Here is an 18,423-nt window from a genome sequence, read left to right on the forward strand (position 1 = left end):
TTATATTCTGTTTGGGTAGCATCCAACCTGATGGCATAAATATTGATTTCTCAAACTTCTGGCAATGCCCCCCACCCCCTTTTCCCTCTAAAGCCTTATCTCCTTGCCCGCCGATCGCCTCCCCACTTATTTCTTTCTTCCATGGTCTTCTGTCTCTTTCACCAATCAACTCTCCAGCTCTTTACTTCATCCCTCTCCCTCCAGGTTTCACCCATCACCTGGTGTTTCCCTGACAGGAAGTCCAGGATGCAGCTGCACAGAGGCAGGGTCAAGGCCAAGGTCTCTGAGCTTCTTGTCTAGCCGGGTTGGAACTATGGTGTTGAGTGCTGAACTGTAGTCCAAGAACAGCATTCTCACATGAGCATCCTTCTTCTCCAGATGTGTAAGGACGGTGTGCAGAGCAGAGGCTATTGCGTGGTCTGTCAATCAATTGTGTCGGTAGGCGAATTGTAGGGGGTTCAGTTTGGGTGGTAGCAAGATGCAGATGTACTCCTTGACCAGCCTCTCAAAGCATTTGCTTATTATTGAGGTGAGTGTGACAGGGTGCCAGTTATTCAGGCATATTACCTTGGTCTTTTTTGGTACAGGGACAATGGTGGATAATTTGAAGCAGCAGGGCACTCTACACTGGGAGAGGGAGAGATTAAAAATGTTTGTAAACACACCTGGCAGTTGTAGAAACATAGGAAATAGGTGCAAGAGTAGGCCATTCAGCCCTTTGAGCCTGCACCACCATTCAGTATGATCATGGCTGATCATCCAACTCAGAACCCTGTACCAGCCTTCCCTCCATACCCCCGATCCCTGTAGCCACAAGGGCCATATCTAACTCCCTCGTAAATATAGCCAATGAACCGGCCTCAACTGTTTCCTGTGGCAGAGAATTCCACAGATTCACCAGTCTCTGTGTGAAGAAGTTTTTCCTCATCTCGGTCCTAAAAGGCTTCCCCTTTATCCTTAAACTGTGACCCCTCGTTCTGGACTTCCCCAACATCAGGAACAATCTTCCTGCATCTAGCCTGTCCAATCCCTTTAGAATTTTATACGTTTCAATAAGATCCCCTCTCAATCTTATAAATTCCAGCGAGTATAAGCCTAGTCAATCCAGTCTTTCATCATATGAAAGTCCTGCCATCCCAAGAATCAATCTGGTGAACCTTCATTGTACTCCCTCTATGGCAAGAATGTCTTTCCTTAGATTAGGGGACCAAAACTGCACACAATATTCCAGGTGTGGTCTCACCAAGGCCTTGTACAACTGCAGTAGTACCTTGCTGTTTCTGTACTTGAATCCTCTTGCTATGAATGCCAGCATACCACTCGCCTCTTTCTCCGCCTGCTGTACCTGCATGCCCACTTTCAATGACTGGTGTATAATGACACCCAGGTCTCGTTCCACCTCCCCTTTTCGTATTCGGCCACCATTCAGTTAATAATCTGCTTTCCTGTTTTTGCCACCAAAGTGGGTAACCTCACATTTATCCACATTAAATTGTGTCTGCCATGAATTTGCCCACTCACCTAACCTATCCAAGTCACCCTGCATCCTCTCAGCATCCTCCTCACAGCTAAAACTGCCACCCAGCTTCATGTCATCCACAAACTTGGAGATGCTGCATTTAATTCCCTCGTCTAAGTCATTAATATATATTGTAAACAACTGGGCCTTGCGGTACCCCACTAGTCACTGCCTGCCACTCTGAAAAGGTCCCTTTTATTCCCACTCTTTGCTTCCTGTCTGCCAACCAATTCTCTATCCACATTAATACCATACCCCCAATACTGTGTGCTTTAAGTTTGCACACTAATCTCCTGTGTGGGACCTTGTCAAAAGCCTTTTGAAAATCCAAATATACCACATCCACTGGTTCTCCCCTATCCACCCTACTAGTTACATCCTCAAAAAATTGTGCTGCGCACGCCCTGAGTACTCGCCCTGGGATGTGGTCCGGTACCACAGTCTTGCGACTGTCCACTCATTGGAAACCTCAGCCTCAGAGATGACCTGGCTTTCCTCGGAATTCATAGTTAGCGACATCGAACCGAGCGTAAAAGCATTAAGCTCATCTGGGAGAGAGGCTGCGATGTTGGCGGCACCACAACGTTCGGGCTTTGATGTCTGTGATGGTATGCAGTCCTCGCCACTAGTCACGTGTGCTATTCGTTGTGAATCTTGACTCAATCTTGTCCCTGTATTGTTGTTTCACAGCCATGATAGGTTTGCACAGATCACAGCTGCTTTTCTTGAGCTCTAGATGATCTCCAGCGATGTAAGCTCAATGTTGCACTGTGAGTGCTGCTCGCACGGAACTATTGATCCAGGGTTTCTGGTTCGGGAAGACCCTGACCGACTTCTGGGGGACAACATCGTTGGTGTACTTCCAGATGAAGCACGTGACTCCGTCCGTGAACTTGGAGACATCCTCATCATGGAAGACGTTCCAGTTGACATCATCGAAGCAGTCCTGCAGCAAGCAGGCCGATTGGTCAGACCAACAAAGGATGATTTCAACCATGGCTGCCTCGTGTTTCAGCTTCTGCCTGTACATTAGCAAAAGCAGGATCGAAGAGTGATCTGATTTTCCAAAAGCTGGGCAAAGGGAGCGTAACAGTGGTCAAGTGTGTTATCTCCACGAGTACTCACCTGGATGTGCTAACAAAACTTCAGAGACACTCGATTAAAGTCTCCGGCGACGATGAAGGCAGCCTCTGGGTGTGCAGTCTCCAGCGTGTTGATGCCTCGTACAGTTCCTTGAGAGCCACGTCAGTATCAGCCCGCAGCAGAATGTACACTGCTGTGATGATAACACCCGTGAACTCCCTAGGCAGCCAGTAGGGCCTGCACTCCTTTGTTTCCCGCTGATAGGCAATTCTGGCTCCCATTTCAATAGACAATATTCACAAAGTTTTTTATCCAGGAACTGAACATTAGCCAGGAGTATGCTAGGGAGTGGTGGTCAATTTGCATGCCATCTTAGCCTCACTTGGACGTTGGCCCTTCTTCCGAGGTAGTGGCGGTGTAAGAGATGAGTCTCCCATGGATCACGCAAGCAGGGGATCCCAGTGTAGGAAAGGCAGCACACAAGAGGGTAAATGCCATTTTCCCAATGTTCAGAAGGGTCAGTCTATTGTATCTGATGTGACAATCAGCTACTTGAACAGAAAATGTTAAGGAAATCGTAGGAATTAGTAGTATACTGTAGATTTGGGACAGCTAATGCAGAACAAATTGGAACATTACCAATACTACTACAGTACCTTAAAACTGAGTATTAATTCCTAATATTCATCGACAGAAGAATTCATCCGTTCACATTCTCTTGACTGTGAATGAACAGAATTAGCAAACACCTAGTGCAGATAATGGACTGCCTTCATACAATGCTACTGATGATTGCATCCTCCAGATCTTCATTTTCATTGTAACATTCAGATGATTCCTGATATCTTCAAATTCTTCATAGTTTCTAACTTGTTGAAATAGTGAAATTGTTTCACTTTCACTCTTGCTGGTGAACGCAGCAGGCCAGGCAGCATCTCCAGGAAGAGGTACAGTCGACGTTTCGGGCCGAGATGCTGCCTGGCCTGCTGCGTTCACCAGCAACTTTGATGTGTTGCTTGAATTTCCAGCGTCTGCAGATTTTGTGTTTGCGTTTCCAAATTATCTCACTGCTTAATTCTCGCCAACTGTCAGCGACAAAAATCACTGCTTTGGAACACAAACAGACGCAACGGATACTACTTAAAAACTGAAGCATGGCGTTGTGTCTAACAAACTCACACAACTGACACTAGCTAGAGGTCTCCTGTCCTAATTAAGCAGCATACTGTCCCAAAGAAACAAAGGAAATCCTGGCTATTTTCTCAATTAATTTCAGCTGCCCTAATTAACCGATGGCCTAATTAACCTGAATCCACTGTACTCCAAATGTGGTCTAAGAAAAGTTTTACACAGCTGCCTCAAGACTCCCCAACTCTTATACTAGACACCCTCCCTGTAAACTGCCTTGACCAGGTTATCTACTTGTGTTGCCAATTTAAGACAAGCAATGCAGATGCACCCCAAATTCACTCTGTATGTGCTCCTTACATTTGACCTCCCAAAGTGCAACACCTTTCACCTGTTCAGATTGAAGTCCAACTACCGTTTCCCTGCTCTGAATTCCAACTGATCTACACCCTGCAGAATCCCCTGATAATGTTTCTCATCGCAACTCTGCCAGTTTCTGTATTGTCTGCAAGATCACTAATAACCTCACTCCTCTGGATTTCCAGATTCTGCAGAAACCTGTGTGGATGAGTTTGTGCCTATGAAAACTTGCTGAACATTCCCAAACCAAAAGCCATGGATGAACCAGGAGGTCTGTAGTTTGCTGAGGGCTATATCTGTGGCATTTAAGTCTGGTGACCCAGGTCTGTATAAGAAAACCAGTTACCACTTACGGAGGGATATTTCAAGAGCCAAGAGACAATTCTGGGAGAAGTTGGAGGTGACATTAGAAACATGTCAACTCTGGCAGGGTTTGCAGGACATTACTTCTTACAAAGCAAAACCCAACATCATGAATGGCAGTAATGCTTCAGCACTAGACGAGCACGATGCCACTTATGCTATCTTTGAAAGGGAGAGTAAAACCAAAGCTGTGAAGGTCCCTGCAGTATCCGATGACCCTGAGATCTCTGTCTCAGAGGCCCACGTCAGGCTGTCTTTCAAGGTAAGGCTCTGAAAACTCACTTCTACAGTCGGAAGTTACCACCTGCTTCAAAAGGGCAACAATTATACCAGTGCCCAAGAAGTGCAGTGTGAGCTGCTTCAATGACTATTGTCCAGCATCGCTTACATCTACAGAAATGAAATGATTTCAGAAGTTGGTTATGGCTAGAATCGACACCTATCTCACAAAAGACCTGGATTCACCTGCAATTTGCCTATCAACACAATAGGTCTACAGCAGGTGCGATCTCAACCTTTCCACACAGCCTTGGATCACCAGGACAATGCAAATACCCACATAATTTCTGGAGGCAATTCAGAAGGCATGGGATCTATACGTCCCAAAGAGAAAATAATATTCTTAAAGCAAGATGACACAACCATGGTTAACAAGAGAAGTCAAACCCAACATAAAAGCCAAAGAGAGGGCATAAAATATAGCAAAAAGCAGTGGGAAGTTAGACAATTGGGAAGCTTTTAAAAATAAAAAAGGCAACTAAAAAAAGTTATGAAGAAGGTAAAGGTGGAATACTAAAGAGGATACCAAAAGTTTCTTCAGATACATAAGTGTAAGAGAGACGTGAGAGTGAATATCAAACCGCTGAAAAATGATGCTGGAGAGGTAGTAACGGGGGCAAGGAAAGTGCAGACAAACTGAACAATTATTTTGCATCAGTCTTCACTATGAAAGACACTAGCAGTATGGTGGAAGTTCCTGATGTCAGGGGTCATGAAGTGTGTGAAGTTGTCATTACTAGAGAGAAGGTTCTTTGGAAGCCGAAAGGTCTGAAGGCAGATAAGTCACCCAGACCAGATGGGGTACACCCCAGCATTCTGGATGAAGAGATTATGGAGGCATTAGTAACTGTCTTTCAAGAATCACTAGATTCTGGAATGGTTCTGAAGACTGGAAAATTGCAAATGTCACTCCACTGTTCAAGAAGGGAGAGAAGTAGAAGAAAGGAAACTATAAGCCAGTTAGTCTGACCTCAGTGGTTGGGAAGATGTTGGAGTTGATTATTAAAGATGAGGTCTCAGGATACTTGAAGGCATAATGATAAAATAGGCCATAGTCAGCATGGTTTCCTCAAGAGAAAATCTTAGAGAATCGGTTGACAGATAGAATAGGCAAAGAAGTGGCAGATAGAAGGCAGTGCTGGGAAGTGTATGGTCACGCATGTTGGTAGAAGAAATGAAAGGTCAGACTAAGAGAAAATACAAAAATTCTGAGGTACAAAGGATTCCCTAAAGGTTAATTTGCAGGTTGAGTCTGTGCTGAGGAAGGCAAATGTAATGTTAGCACTTAATTCAAGAGGACTTGTATATAAAAGAAAGAATGGACTTGAGATTTTATAAAGCACTGGTGAGGCCTCATTTGGAGTACTGGGAGCAGTTTTGGGCTCCTTATCCTAGAAAAGGCGTGCTGAAACTGGAGACAGTTCAGAGGAGGTTCAGGGATTGAATGGCTTGTAAAATGAAGAGTATATGATGGCTCTGGGCCTGTATTCACGATTTCAGAAGAATGAGAGGTGACTTCATTGAAACCTGTCGAATGGTGAAAGGCCTTGATGGAGTGGATGTGTTGAGGATGTTTCCCATGGTGGGAGAGTCTGAGACCAGCAAACACAGCTTCAGAACAAAGGGGTGTCCATTTAGAACGAAGATGAGGAGGAATTTCTTTAGCCAAAGAGTGGTGAATCTGTGGAATCCTTTACCACAGGCAGCTGCGGAGGCCAAGTCTTTATGTATATTTAAGGCAAGGGTTGATAAATTCTTGATTGGTCAGGACATGAAGGGATACAGGGGGAAGGCAGGGTATTGGGGCTGAGAGGAAAATTGGATCAGCCATGATGAAATGAAATGGTGGAGCAGTCTCAATAGGCCAAATGGCCTAATTCTGCTCCCATATCTTATGGTCTTATTATATAGAGGTGCCCTGCCCTGCAAAAAAGACATACTAAGTCAGGTCTCTGACAAAGCCTGTTCTTCTCAGAAAGATCTCTTTATGTGCACCATGACTCAATCAAAACAACTTTCAGAGGACCTTAGAAGAAGAACTGTAGAGATACATGAAGCTGGAAAAGGCTACAAAAGCATTTCCAAAGATTTTTGTATCAGTCCATCAATATGAGAAATTTTCTACAAAATGAGGCATTTCAGTATTGTTGCTACTCTTCCTAGGAGTGGGTGTCCTACTAAGATCACACCGAGCACAACGTGCAATGCCGAAGGCAGTAAAAAAGAACCTAAGGATAACAGCAACAAAATCTGCAAAAATCACTAGAATTTGCAAAAGTCTCTGTCCATGTGCCCACGATTAGAAAAACACAAAAACACAAGAATGGTGTTCATGGAAAGGCACCACAAAGGAAGCTACTGCTCTCCAGAGAAACATTGTGGCATGACCAGAAGAGGGCTATTCATGTGGGGTATTCCAGAAATATTGATGAACTACAACAGCTTTGTATGGAGCCTGGTTAGGCTCTGAAAACTTGTGCCAACCAAGTGGCTTCAAGTACATTTTCAACCTCTCACTGCTATGGTCAGAAGTTCTCACTTGCTTCAAGAGGGCAACAATTATACCAGTACCCAAGAACAGTATGTGAGCTGCCTTTATGATAATCCTCCAGCAGCACTCACATCTACAGTGATGAAATGCTTTGAGAGGTTGTTCATGGTGACAATCAGCTCCTGCCTCAGCAAAGACACTGCAATTTGCCTACCACCACAATCCAGGGATTCCCAACCTTTATTGCACCACGGATCGGTTTAATATTGACAATATTCTTGCGGACCAGCCAACAGGGGGGGTGTTCAAGTTCAACAGTGCGTGACAGGAAATGAGCAAAGGTGCAGCTGACTCATATCGTTAAGTCATATTGTTTCCTCACGGCCCGGTAGCACAAGCTTTGTGGCCTGGTACCGGTCTGCGGTCCCGTGCTTGGGGACCGCTGGCACAATTGGTCTACAGCAGGTGCAATCTTAATAGCTTTCACATGGCCTTGGAACGCCCGAGCAATACAAACACCTATGTTGGATGCTCTTCATTGACTATAGCTCACCATCATTCTTACAGTCCTGATCGAAAAGCTATGGAACCTGGCCTCTGTACTCCCCTGTGCAATTGGATCCTCGACTTCCTAACCAGAAAGCCACAATCTGTGTGGATTGGTAATAAAGTATCTCCTCCTCGCTGACAATTAATACTAGTGCACCTCAGGTTTGTATGCTTAGCCCACTTCTCTACTCTCTCTATTTCTCCCTTTCTCTTCACCATTTACACCTCAGACTTCAACTACTGCACAGAGTCTTGTCAACTTCAGAAGTTTTCGGATGACTCTGCCATAGTTGGATGCATCAGCAAGGGAGATGAGGTTGAGCACAGGGCTACGGTAGGAAACTTTGTCACACGGTGTGAGCAGAATGATCTGCAGCTTAACATGAAAAAGACTAAGGAGCTGGTCGTAGACCTGAGGACCCCTGTTTCCATCCAGGGGGTCAGTGCGGACATAGTGGAGGATTACAAATACCTGGGGATACGAATTGACAATAAACTGGACTGGTCAAAGAACACTGAGGCTGTCTACAAGAAGGGTCAGAGCCGTCTTTATTTCCTGAGGAGACTGAGGTCCTTTAACATCTGCCGGACGATGCTGAGGATGTTCTACGAGTCTGTGGTGGCCAGCGCGATCATGTTTGCTGTTGTCTGCTGGGTTAGCAGGCTGAGGGTGGCAGACACCAACAGAATCAACAAACTCATTTGTAAGGCCAGTGATGTTGTGGGGATGGAACTGCACTCTCTGACAGTGGCGTCTGAAAAGAGGATGCTGTCCAAGTTGCATGCCATCTTGGACAATGTCTCCCATCCACTACATAATAGACAATAGGTGCAGGAGTAGGCCATTCGGCCCTTCGAGCCAGCACCACCATTCACTGTGATCATGGCTGATCATCCACAATCAGTATCCAGTTCCTGCCTTATCCCCATAACCTTTGATTCCTGCCTTATCTCCATAACCTTTGATCCCCATAATCTTTAAGAGCTCGATCCATCTCTTTTTTGAAAGCATACAGAGACTTGGCCTCCACAGCCTTCTGGGTCACAGCATTCCATATATCCACCACTCTCTGGGTGAAAAAGTTTTTCCTCAACTCTATTCTAAATGGCCTACCCCTTATTCTTAAACTGTGGTCTCTGGTTCTGGACTCACCCATCAGCGGGAACATGCTTCCTGCCTCCAGCGTGTCCAATCCCTTAATAATCTTATATGTTTCAATAAGATCCCCTCTCAGTCTTCTAAATTCCAAAGTATACAAGCCCAGTCACTCCACTCTTTCGACATATGACAGTCCCGCCATCCCGGGAATTAACCTTGTGAACCTATGCTGCCCTCCCTCAATAGCAAGAATGTCCTTCCTCAAATTTGGAGACCAAAACTGCACACAGTACTCCAGGTGTGGTCTCACCAGGGCCCTGTACAGCTGCAGAAAGACCTCTTTGCTCTTATACTTAATTCCCCTTGTTATGAAGGCCAGCATGTCATTAGCTTTCTTCACTGCCTGCTGTACTTGCATGCTTGCTTTCAGTGACTGATGCACAAGAACACCTAGATCTCGTTGTGCTTCCTCTTTTCCTAACTTGACTCCATTTAGATAATAACCTGCCTTCCCGTTCTTACCACCAAAGTGGATAACCTCACATTTATCCACATTAAACTGCATCTGCCATGCATCTGCCCACTCACCCAGCCTGTCCAAGTCACCCTGCATTCTCATAACATCCTCCTCACATTTCACACGGCCACCCAGCTTTGTGTCATCAGCAAATTTGCTAATGTTACTTTTAATTCCCTCATCTAAATCATTAATATATATTGTAAACAGCTGCAGTCCCAGCACTGAACTCTGCGGTACCCCACTGGTCACCACCTGCGTAACACTAAGGGGCAGAAGACGCTGGTGGGAGTTGTGTACAGGCCACCTAACAGCAGTAGTGAGGTCGGAGATGGTATTAAACAGGAAATTAGAAATGTGTGCAATAAAGGAACAGCAATTATAATGGGTGACTTCAATCTACATGTAGATTGGGTGAACCAAATTGGTAAAGGTGCTGAGGAAGAGGATTTCTTGGAATGTATGCGGGATGGTTTTTTGAACCAACTTGTCGAGGAACCAACTAGAGAGCAGGCTATTCTGGACTGGGTTTTGAGCAATGACGAAGGGTTAATTAGCAATCTTGTCGTGAGAGGCCCCTTGGGTAAGAGTGACCATAATATGGTAGAATTCTTCATTAAGATGGAGAGTGACAGAGTTAATTCAGAAACAAAGCTTCTGAACTTAAAGAGGGGTAACTTTGAAGGTATGAGACGTGAATTAGCTAAGATAGACTGGCAAATGACACTTAAGGGATTGACGGTGGATATGCAATGGCAAGCATTTAAAGGTTGCATGGATGAACTACAACAATTGTTCATCCCAGTTTGGCAAAAGAATAAATCAAGGAAGGTAGTGCACCCGTGGCTGACAAGAGAAATTAGGGATAGTATCAATTCCAAAGAAGAAACATACAAATTAGCCAGAGAAAGTGGCTCACCTGAGGACTGGGAGAAATTCAGAGTTCAGCAGAGGAGGACAAAGGGCTTAATTAGGAAGGGGAAAAAAGATTATGAGAGAAAACTGGCAGGGAACATAAAAACGGACTGTAAAAGCTTTTATAGATATGTAAAAAGGAGAAGACTGGTAAAGACAAATGTAGGTCCCCCGCAGACAGAAACAGGTGAATTGATTATGGGGAGCAAGGACATGGCAGACCAATTGAATAATTACTTTGGTTCTGTCTTCACTAAGGAGGACATAAATAATCTTCCAGAAATAGTAGGGGACAGAGGGTCCAGTGAGATGGAGGAACTGAGCGAAATACATGTTAGTAGGGAAGTGGTGTTAGGTAAATTGAAGGGATTGAAGGCAGATAAATCCCCAGGGCCAAATGGTCTGCATCCTAGAGTGCTTAAGGAAGTAGCCCAAGAAATAGTGGATGCATTAGTGATAATTTTTCAAAACTCGTTAGATTCTGGACTAGTTCCTGAGGATTGGAGGGTGGCTAATGTAACTCCACTTTTTAAAAAAGCAGGGAGAGAGAAACCGGGGAATTATAGACCGGTTAGCCTAACGTTGGTGGTGGGGAAACTGCTGGAGTCAGTTATCAAGGATGTGATAACAGCACATTTGGAAAGCGGTGAAATCATCAGACAAAGTCAGCATGGATTTGTGAAAGGAAAATCATGTCTGACGAATCTCATAGAATTTTTTGAGGATGTAACTAGTAGAGTGGATAGGGGAGAACCAGTGGATGTGGTATATTTGGATTTTCAAAAGGCTTTTGACAAGGTCCCACACAGGAGATTAGTGTGCAAACTTAAAGCACACGGTATTAGTGGTAAGGTATTGGTGTGGGTGGAGAATTGGTTAGCAGACAGGAAGCAAAGAATGAGAATAAACGGGACCTTTTCAGAATGGCAGGTGGTGACTAGTGGGGTACCGCAAGGCTCAGTGCTGGGGCCCCAGTTGTTTACAATATATATTAATGACTTGGATGAGGGAATTAAATGCGGCATCTCCAAGTTTGCGGATGACACGAAGCTGGGTGGCAGTGTTAGCTGTGAGGAGGATGCTAAGAGGATGCAGGGTGACTTGGATAGGTTGGGTGAGTGGGCAAATTCATGGCAGATGCAATTTAATGTGGATAAATGTGAAGTTATCCACTTTGGTGGCAAAAATAGGAAAACAGATTATTATCTGAATGGTGGCCAATTAGGAAAAGGGGAGGTGCAACGAGACCTGGGTGTCATTATACACCAGTCATTGAAAGTGGGCATGCAGGTACAGCAGGCGGTGAAAAGGGCGAATGGTATGCTGGCATTTATAGCGAGAGGATTCGAGTACAGGAGCAGGGAGGTACTACTGCAGTTGTACAAGGCCTTGGTGAGACCACACCTGGAGTATTGTGTGCAGTTTTGGTCCCCTAATCTGAGGAAAGACATCCTTGCCATAGAGGGAGTACAAAGAAGGTTCACCAGATTGATTCCTGGGATGGCAGGACTTTCATATGAAGAAAGACTGGATGAACTGGGCTTGTACTCGTTGGAATTTAGAAGATTGAGGGGGGATCTGATTGAAACGTATAAGATCCTAAAGGGATTGGACAGGCTCGATGCAGGAAGATTGTTCCCGATGTTGGGGAAGTCCAGAACGAGGGGCCACAGTTTGAGGATAGAGGGGAAGCCTTTTAGGACCGAGATTAGGAAAAACTTCTTCACACAGAGAGTGGTGAATCTGTGGAATTCTCTGCCACAGGAAACAGTTGAGGCCAGTTCATTGGCTATATTTAAGAGGGAGTTAGATATGGCCCTTGTGGCTACGGGGGTCAGTGTGTATGGAGGGAAGGCTGGGGTGGGGTTCTGAGTTGGATGATCAGCCATGATCATAATAAATGGCAGTGCAGGCTCGAAGGGCTGAATGGCCTACTCCTGCACCTATTTTCTATGTTTCTATGTTTCTATTCTGAAAGGGACCCGTTAATCCCTACTCTTTGTTTTCTGTCATGCAGCCGATTTTCAATCCATGTCAGTATTCTTTCCCCAATACCATGTGCCCTAATTTTCCCCACTAATCTCCTATGTGGGACTTTATCAAAGGCTTTCTGAAAGTCCAGGTACACTACATCCACTGGCTCTCCCTTGTCCATTTTCATAGTTACATCCTCAAAAAATTCCAGAAGATAAGTCAATCACGATTTTCCCTTCATAAATCCATGCTGACTCAGACCAATCCTGTTACTACTATCCAGATGTGTCATAATTTCATCTTTTATAATTGACTCCAGCATCTTTCCCACCACTGACGTCAGGCTAACCGGTCTATAATTCCCTGTTTTCTCTCTTCCTCCCTTCTTGAAGAGGGGGACAACATTAGCCACCGTCCAATCTACAGGAACTGACCCTGAATCTATAGAACATTGGAAAATGATTACCAATGCGTCCACGATTTCCAAAGCCACAATTTTTAATGTACTGGTTGGGCACAGGAGTACATTCAGTCAGAGACTCATTCCACCCAGATGCAACACAGAGCGTCATAGGAGGTCATTCCTGCCTGTGGCCATCAAACTTTACAACTCCTCCCTTGGAGGGTCAGACACCCTGAGCCAATAGGCTGGTCCTGGACTTACCTCCCAGCTTAATTTACACATTATTATTTAACTATTTATGGTTTTATTACTATTTAATTATTTATGGTGCAACTGTAACGAAAACCAATTTCCCCCGGGAACAATAAAGTATGACTACGACTATACCCATGACTGAGTGGCCCAGCATAGCTCAAATGCCATCTATAAATTTGCTGATGATACAACAATTCTTGGCAGAATCTCAGACGGAGAGCTGGTTGAGTGGTGTAGCAGCATGAACTGTGCACTCAGTGTCAGTCAGACCTAAGAGCAGATTGTGCACTTCAGAAAGGGCAGGACAAACAATCACCAACCAATCCTCACAGAGGGATCAGTTCCTGGGTATCAAGATCTCTGAGGATCTAATCTGGTCACAATATATTGATGTAGCTATAAAAGGTAAGTCAGCGGCTATATTTCATTTGGAGTTTGAGAAGGTCTGGTTTGTCACTAAAACACTTGAAAACTTCTACAGATGTACCATTCTGACTGGCTACATCATTGTCTGGTATGGTGGTGAGGGGAAGGTGGTGGCTTACTGCACAGGATCTAAAGAAGCTACAGAAAGTTGTTAAATTCAGCTTCAGTACTAGTCTCCATAGTATCCAAGACACCTTCAAGGAGTGCTGCCTTAGAAAGGTGGCATGCATCATTAAGGACCCCATTAACCCAGGACATATCCTCTTCTCACTGTTATCATCAGGAAGGGGTATAGAGGCCTGAAGGCACACACTCGGCGATTCAGGAACAGTTTCTTTCCCTCTGCCATCTGATTCCTAAATGGACATTGAACACATGAACACTATCTCACTTTTATTATTTCCGTTTTGCAGTAATTTTAATTTAATGTACATATATACTTCCAGTAACTGATATACTTTTTTACTATATCATATATTACATTGAACTGCTGCTAGTAATTTAACAAATTTCATGACATATGCCAGAAATATTAAACCTGATTCTGAGGAATGGTCTAAAATTGCTCCTCGCTGCTGTGCAAGTCTGATCAGCAGCTACAGGAAATGTTTGGTGGAGGTTATTGCTGATAAAGGTGATTCTACCAGTTATTAAATAGAAGGGTTCTCACACTTTTCCCAGCCTGGACTGTGAATGATTAAACAATATGTTCAGGGAATGAAGGGATACGGGGAGAAGGCAGGAGACTGGGGCTGAGAGGAAAATTGGATCAGCCATGATGAAATGGCAGAGCAGACTGGGTGGGCCAAATGGCCTAATTCTGCTCCTATATCTTACAGTATTATAAAGATGTGAAAAGAACAATTGTGTTATTAGTTTAGGCAGATTGTGTTTGCCTATAATTGTAACTTAGATGAAGATCAAACCACATCTTATGAGTAATTAATGCAGAGAACCAGGTAATTGCAAAGGGTTCACAAACCTTTTCTTGCAACTGTACTTCACCCATTTCTAACAGTGATTTAACAGCATCACGAGAGGAACTGAATGCTTCAGCTTGAACTTTATCAAGGGGTTTAAAAGCGCTAGTGAAGCTGACCCACAAGCAATACATCCATAATCAAAGACAGATCTGATTCAAGCAATGTATACTTGTTTAAGTGACCACCTGCTCCCACCCCGATCACAACCAGCTAAGCACCTGAGTATATTAAGGACGTTTTTAACATTTCCCGAGAATTTTATTCACATTCATCTGCTATGGTAGCCTTGCGTCTATTCACAAACTTATCAACTTTACCACTCACTCTTCTTTAAGAAATTTAACATATAACTTGAGATCAATTGTGGGTGTAATGTTCCTTTGATAAAAACAAATAACTTGACTCTTTAAACCAGAAAATTTAAGCCCCCACCAGAGTCCCACTCTCCTACTTCATCAATAGCTTCCTGCATTTTCCGGACTATGTAATTTATATTCCTGCCGCCATTCCGCACTGCACCGTCAGCAGATAAAACGATCTGAAAATGTCTGACCAACATTTAAAAAGAAAATCACTTAATCCCTTTCCCTTTCCCTTCCCCTGCTCCCTCTCTCACCTCTCCGAGTCTCAGGCCGCTATTCCCGGTGACGTCACGCAGGATGACCCCCGCTCCGGGCCGCGCCTGCGCAGAGCACCGCTCCCAGCGGGAGGAGACGGAGGGGAGGGAGAGGGGGCATACAGGAGGGTAAGGAGGGAGAGGGATACGGAGGAATGGAGACAGAGGGAAGGGCAGTGAGGGATAATTCAAACAATTTCCCCCGGGATCAATAAAGTATGACTGTGACTATGGGAGTGAGGGATACGTTGAGGGTAGGGAGTGAGGGATACATTGAGGGAAAGGGAGTGACAGTTTGAGAGGGAGGGAGAGAGATGGGTGGGAATGAGTTCAGGAGAGAGCCGAGAGACAGTACGGGAAGGAGGGAGGGAGAGAGGAGGTGCGGGAGTGAGGAGGGAATGCGGTGCTGAAGGAGGGAGGGAGAGAGGGGAGTGCGAGAGGGAGGGATGGAAAGAGTGAGGGAGGAAGGGAGAGAGTGCGTGACAGAGCTATGGAGGGAGAGAATGTGAAAGGGGGAGTGCAGGGGAGAGGGAGGGAGAGATTGTGAGAGGATGGGAGTGAATGCAGGAGAGAGTGGGTTTGGAAGGGAGTGCAGGTGAGAGGTGGGTTGGGACAGTGAGGGAGAGATTGCGAGAGGGAGGGTGAGAGTGCAGGAGGAACAAATAGAGTGCAGGAGAGATTGCAAAAAGGGAGAGTGCGTGGGAGAAGGGGGGAAGGAGAGGCAGCAAGAAAGAGTGCAGGAGGGAGAGTGGGAGTACAGGGGAGAGGGAGGGAGCGGAAGAGAGATCGATGGGAGGGAGTGCGGGAAAGGGGAGAGAGATAGTGTGGGAGGGAGGGAGCTAGATAGTGCTGGAGAGATGGGTGGGAGGGAGTATGGGAGGGAGTGCAGGAAGGAGGGGAGAGAGGGAGGAAGAGAGAGATTGTGAGGGGGAAGAGAGTACAGGAGAGAGGGTGGGTGGGAGGAAGTGTGGGAGAGAAGGGGAATGAGGGAGAGATGGAGGGTTGCTGGAGTGCGGGGCTGAAGGAGGGAGGGGGAGTGCAGGAAAGAGGAAGGGAGGGAGAGAGTATGGGAGAATGGGAAGGTGGCAGAGAGTGTGAAGGAGGGAGGGAGAGAGTGCAGAAGAGGGGGAGACGGAAGGAAAGAGTGCAGGAGAGAGGGAGGGAGTGAATGTGAGAGAGATTGGGGTTGGGAGGGAGTGCAGGTGACAGAGGCGGCTTGGGATAGTGAAGGAGGGGGGGTTTGCGAGAGGGAGGGAGGAAGGGAGAGATTGCTAGAGGGAGGGAGAAAGCGTGGAAGGGAGTGCAGAAGAGAGGGGGAGATGGAGGGGGTGTGGGAGTGAGGGGGAGAGGAAGGAATTGGAGTGTGCAGGAGAGAGGGAGAGGAGTGAGAGAGTGCAGGGTAAGGGGATGGAGGGGGTGCGGGAGTGAGGGTGGTGTGTGACTGAAGGTAGGAGGGAGAGGGAGGGAGAGAGCACGGAACAGCGTGAGGGAGAGAGTACCGAACAGAGGGAGGGAGAGAGCGAGGGGGAGAGTGCAGAACAGAGTGAGGGAGAGAGCACGGAACAGAGGGAGGGAGAGTGCACGGAACAGAGTGAGGGAGAGAGCGCGGAACGGCGTGAGGGAGAGAGCGCCGAACAGAGGGAGGGAGAGAGTGCAGAACAGAGTGAGGGAGAGAGCGCGGAACAGAGGGAGGGAGAGAGCGCGGAACAGAGGGAGGGAGAGACCGCGGAACAGAGGGACGGAGAGAGTACAGGAACTGTCCCCACCTCCCCTGAACTGTCCACAAACCCCTGAAACGTCCACCTTGCACAGAACTTTCCCAACCTCTCCAGAACTGTACCCTAACCCCAGAACCATCCACCCTTCCCAAAAATGTCCCCATCTCCCTGGAACTGTCTCCGAACCTCCCCGGAACTTTCCCCAAACCTCCCCGGAACTGTTCTCACCTCCTCGGAACTGTCCCCACCCCCCCCAACTGTCCCCGAACCTTCCCAGGACTGTCCCCGAACCTCCCCGGAACTGTCCCCGAACCTCCCCGGAACTGTCCCAAACCTCCCCAGAATTTTGTGAACCTCCCCAAATCCGACCCCAACTCTTAGGACCATTTTCAGCTCATATTACTATAGTACCTCCCCAGAACTGTTCCCATCCCCACTTCCGCAGAACTTTCCCGAAAACTGTCCCCAACCCTCAGAACTATCTCCAACTCACAGAACCTTCCCCACGTATCCAAAACTGTCCCTACTTCTCCAGAAATGGGCCCAACATCCAGAACTGTCCCCACCTCCCCAGAAATGTCCCCAACCTCCCTAGAACTGTCTGCACCTCCCCAGGACTGTTTCCATCCTCCCAGAAATGTTGCCAACCTCCCCAGGACTGTCCCCAATCCTCAGAACAATCTCCACCTCCCCAGAACCATCCCCACTTCCCCAAAACTGTCCCCACCTCCCCAGAACTTTCCCAAACTTCCCCAAAACTGTCCCCAACCCTCAGAACTATCTCCAACTCACAGTACTGTTTCCATCTGCTCAGATATGTCCCCACCTACCCGGAACTGTCACCACTCTTCCAGAAATGGGCCCAACACCCAGAACCATCCCCATCTCCCCAGAACTGTCCCCAACCTCCCTAGAACTGTCCCTATTCCCCCAGAAATGTCCCCACCTCCCCAGGATTCCTTCTACATCCCCAGAACTTACTCGAACTTCCCCAAAACTGACTCCAACCTTCAAACTCTCTCAAACTCACAAAACCACACCACCTCCCCTGAATTGTCCTCACCCCCAACTATCCCCAAACCCCAGAACCATCCCAACCTCCCCAGAACTGTCCCCATTTCTCCAGATGCCACCACCTCCCCAGAATTGTTCCCACCCCACAAGAAATGTACCCAAACCCCAGAACCATCCCCACCTCCCCAGAAATGTCCACACATCTCCAGAACTGGGCCCAACCACCAGAATTGTCCCAACCTCTCCAGAACCATTCCCACCTCACCAGAACTGTCCCCACCTCCCCACAACTGTCCCCAACCCTTAGAACTACCTCAAACTCACAGAACCATCCCCACCTCCCCAGAATTGAACATGTCTGAATGACTGGTGTCCTGTCGCATTCACCTCAATAATAAGCAAATGCTTTGAGAGGCTGGTCAAGGACTACGTCTACAGCATGTTAGCAACCCAACTGGACCCCCTACAATTCACCTACCAACACAACCAATCGACAGATGACACAATAGCCACAGCTCTACACACCATCCTTACACATCTGCAGGAGAGGGATACTTATGTGAGAATGCTGTTCTTGGACTACAGTTCGGCATTCAACACCATAATTCCATCCAGGCTCGACAGGAAGCTCAGAGACCTCGCCCCTGACCCTGCCTTGTGCAGCTGGATCTTGGACTTCAGATCATCAGCAGGTTGTAAGAGTGGGCTCCCTCACCTCCACCCCTCTGACT

The 18,423-nt window shown here is 46.6% G+C and overlaps 1 protein-coding gene across 3 annotated transcripts in view; it reads right to left on the minus strand.

Moving 5' to 3' along the window:
* LOC140196123 (myoneurin-like) overlaps positions 1 to 15,017 on the minus strand; it is a 137,985-nt gene extending 122,968 nt beyond the window's left edge. For all 3 annotated transcript variants that reach the window (XM_072254842.1, XM_072254841.1, XM_072254840.1), the window contains exon 1: positions 14,961 to 15,017. The gene's annotated coding sequence lies outside the window, so the exon portion shown is untranslated. The remainder of the gene's footprint in view (positions 1 to 14,960) is intronic.
* Between the last annotated feature and the right edge of the window lie 3,406 nt (positions 15,018 to 18,423).

Source organism: Mobula birostris, chromosome 4 (assembly GCF_030028105.1).
Source record: "Mobula birostris isolate sMobBir1 chromosome 4, sMobBir1.hap1, whole genome shotgun sequence".
Taxonomy (NCBI): domain Eukaryota; kingdom Metazoa; phylum Chordata; class Chondrichthyes; order Myliobatiformes; family Myliobatidae; genus Mobula; species Mobula birostris.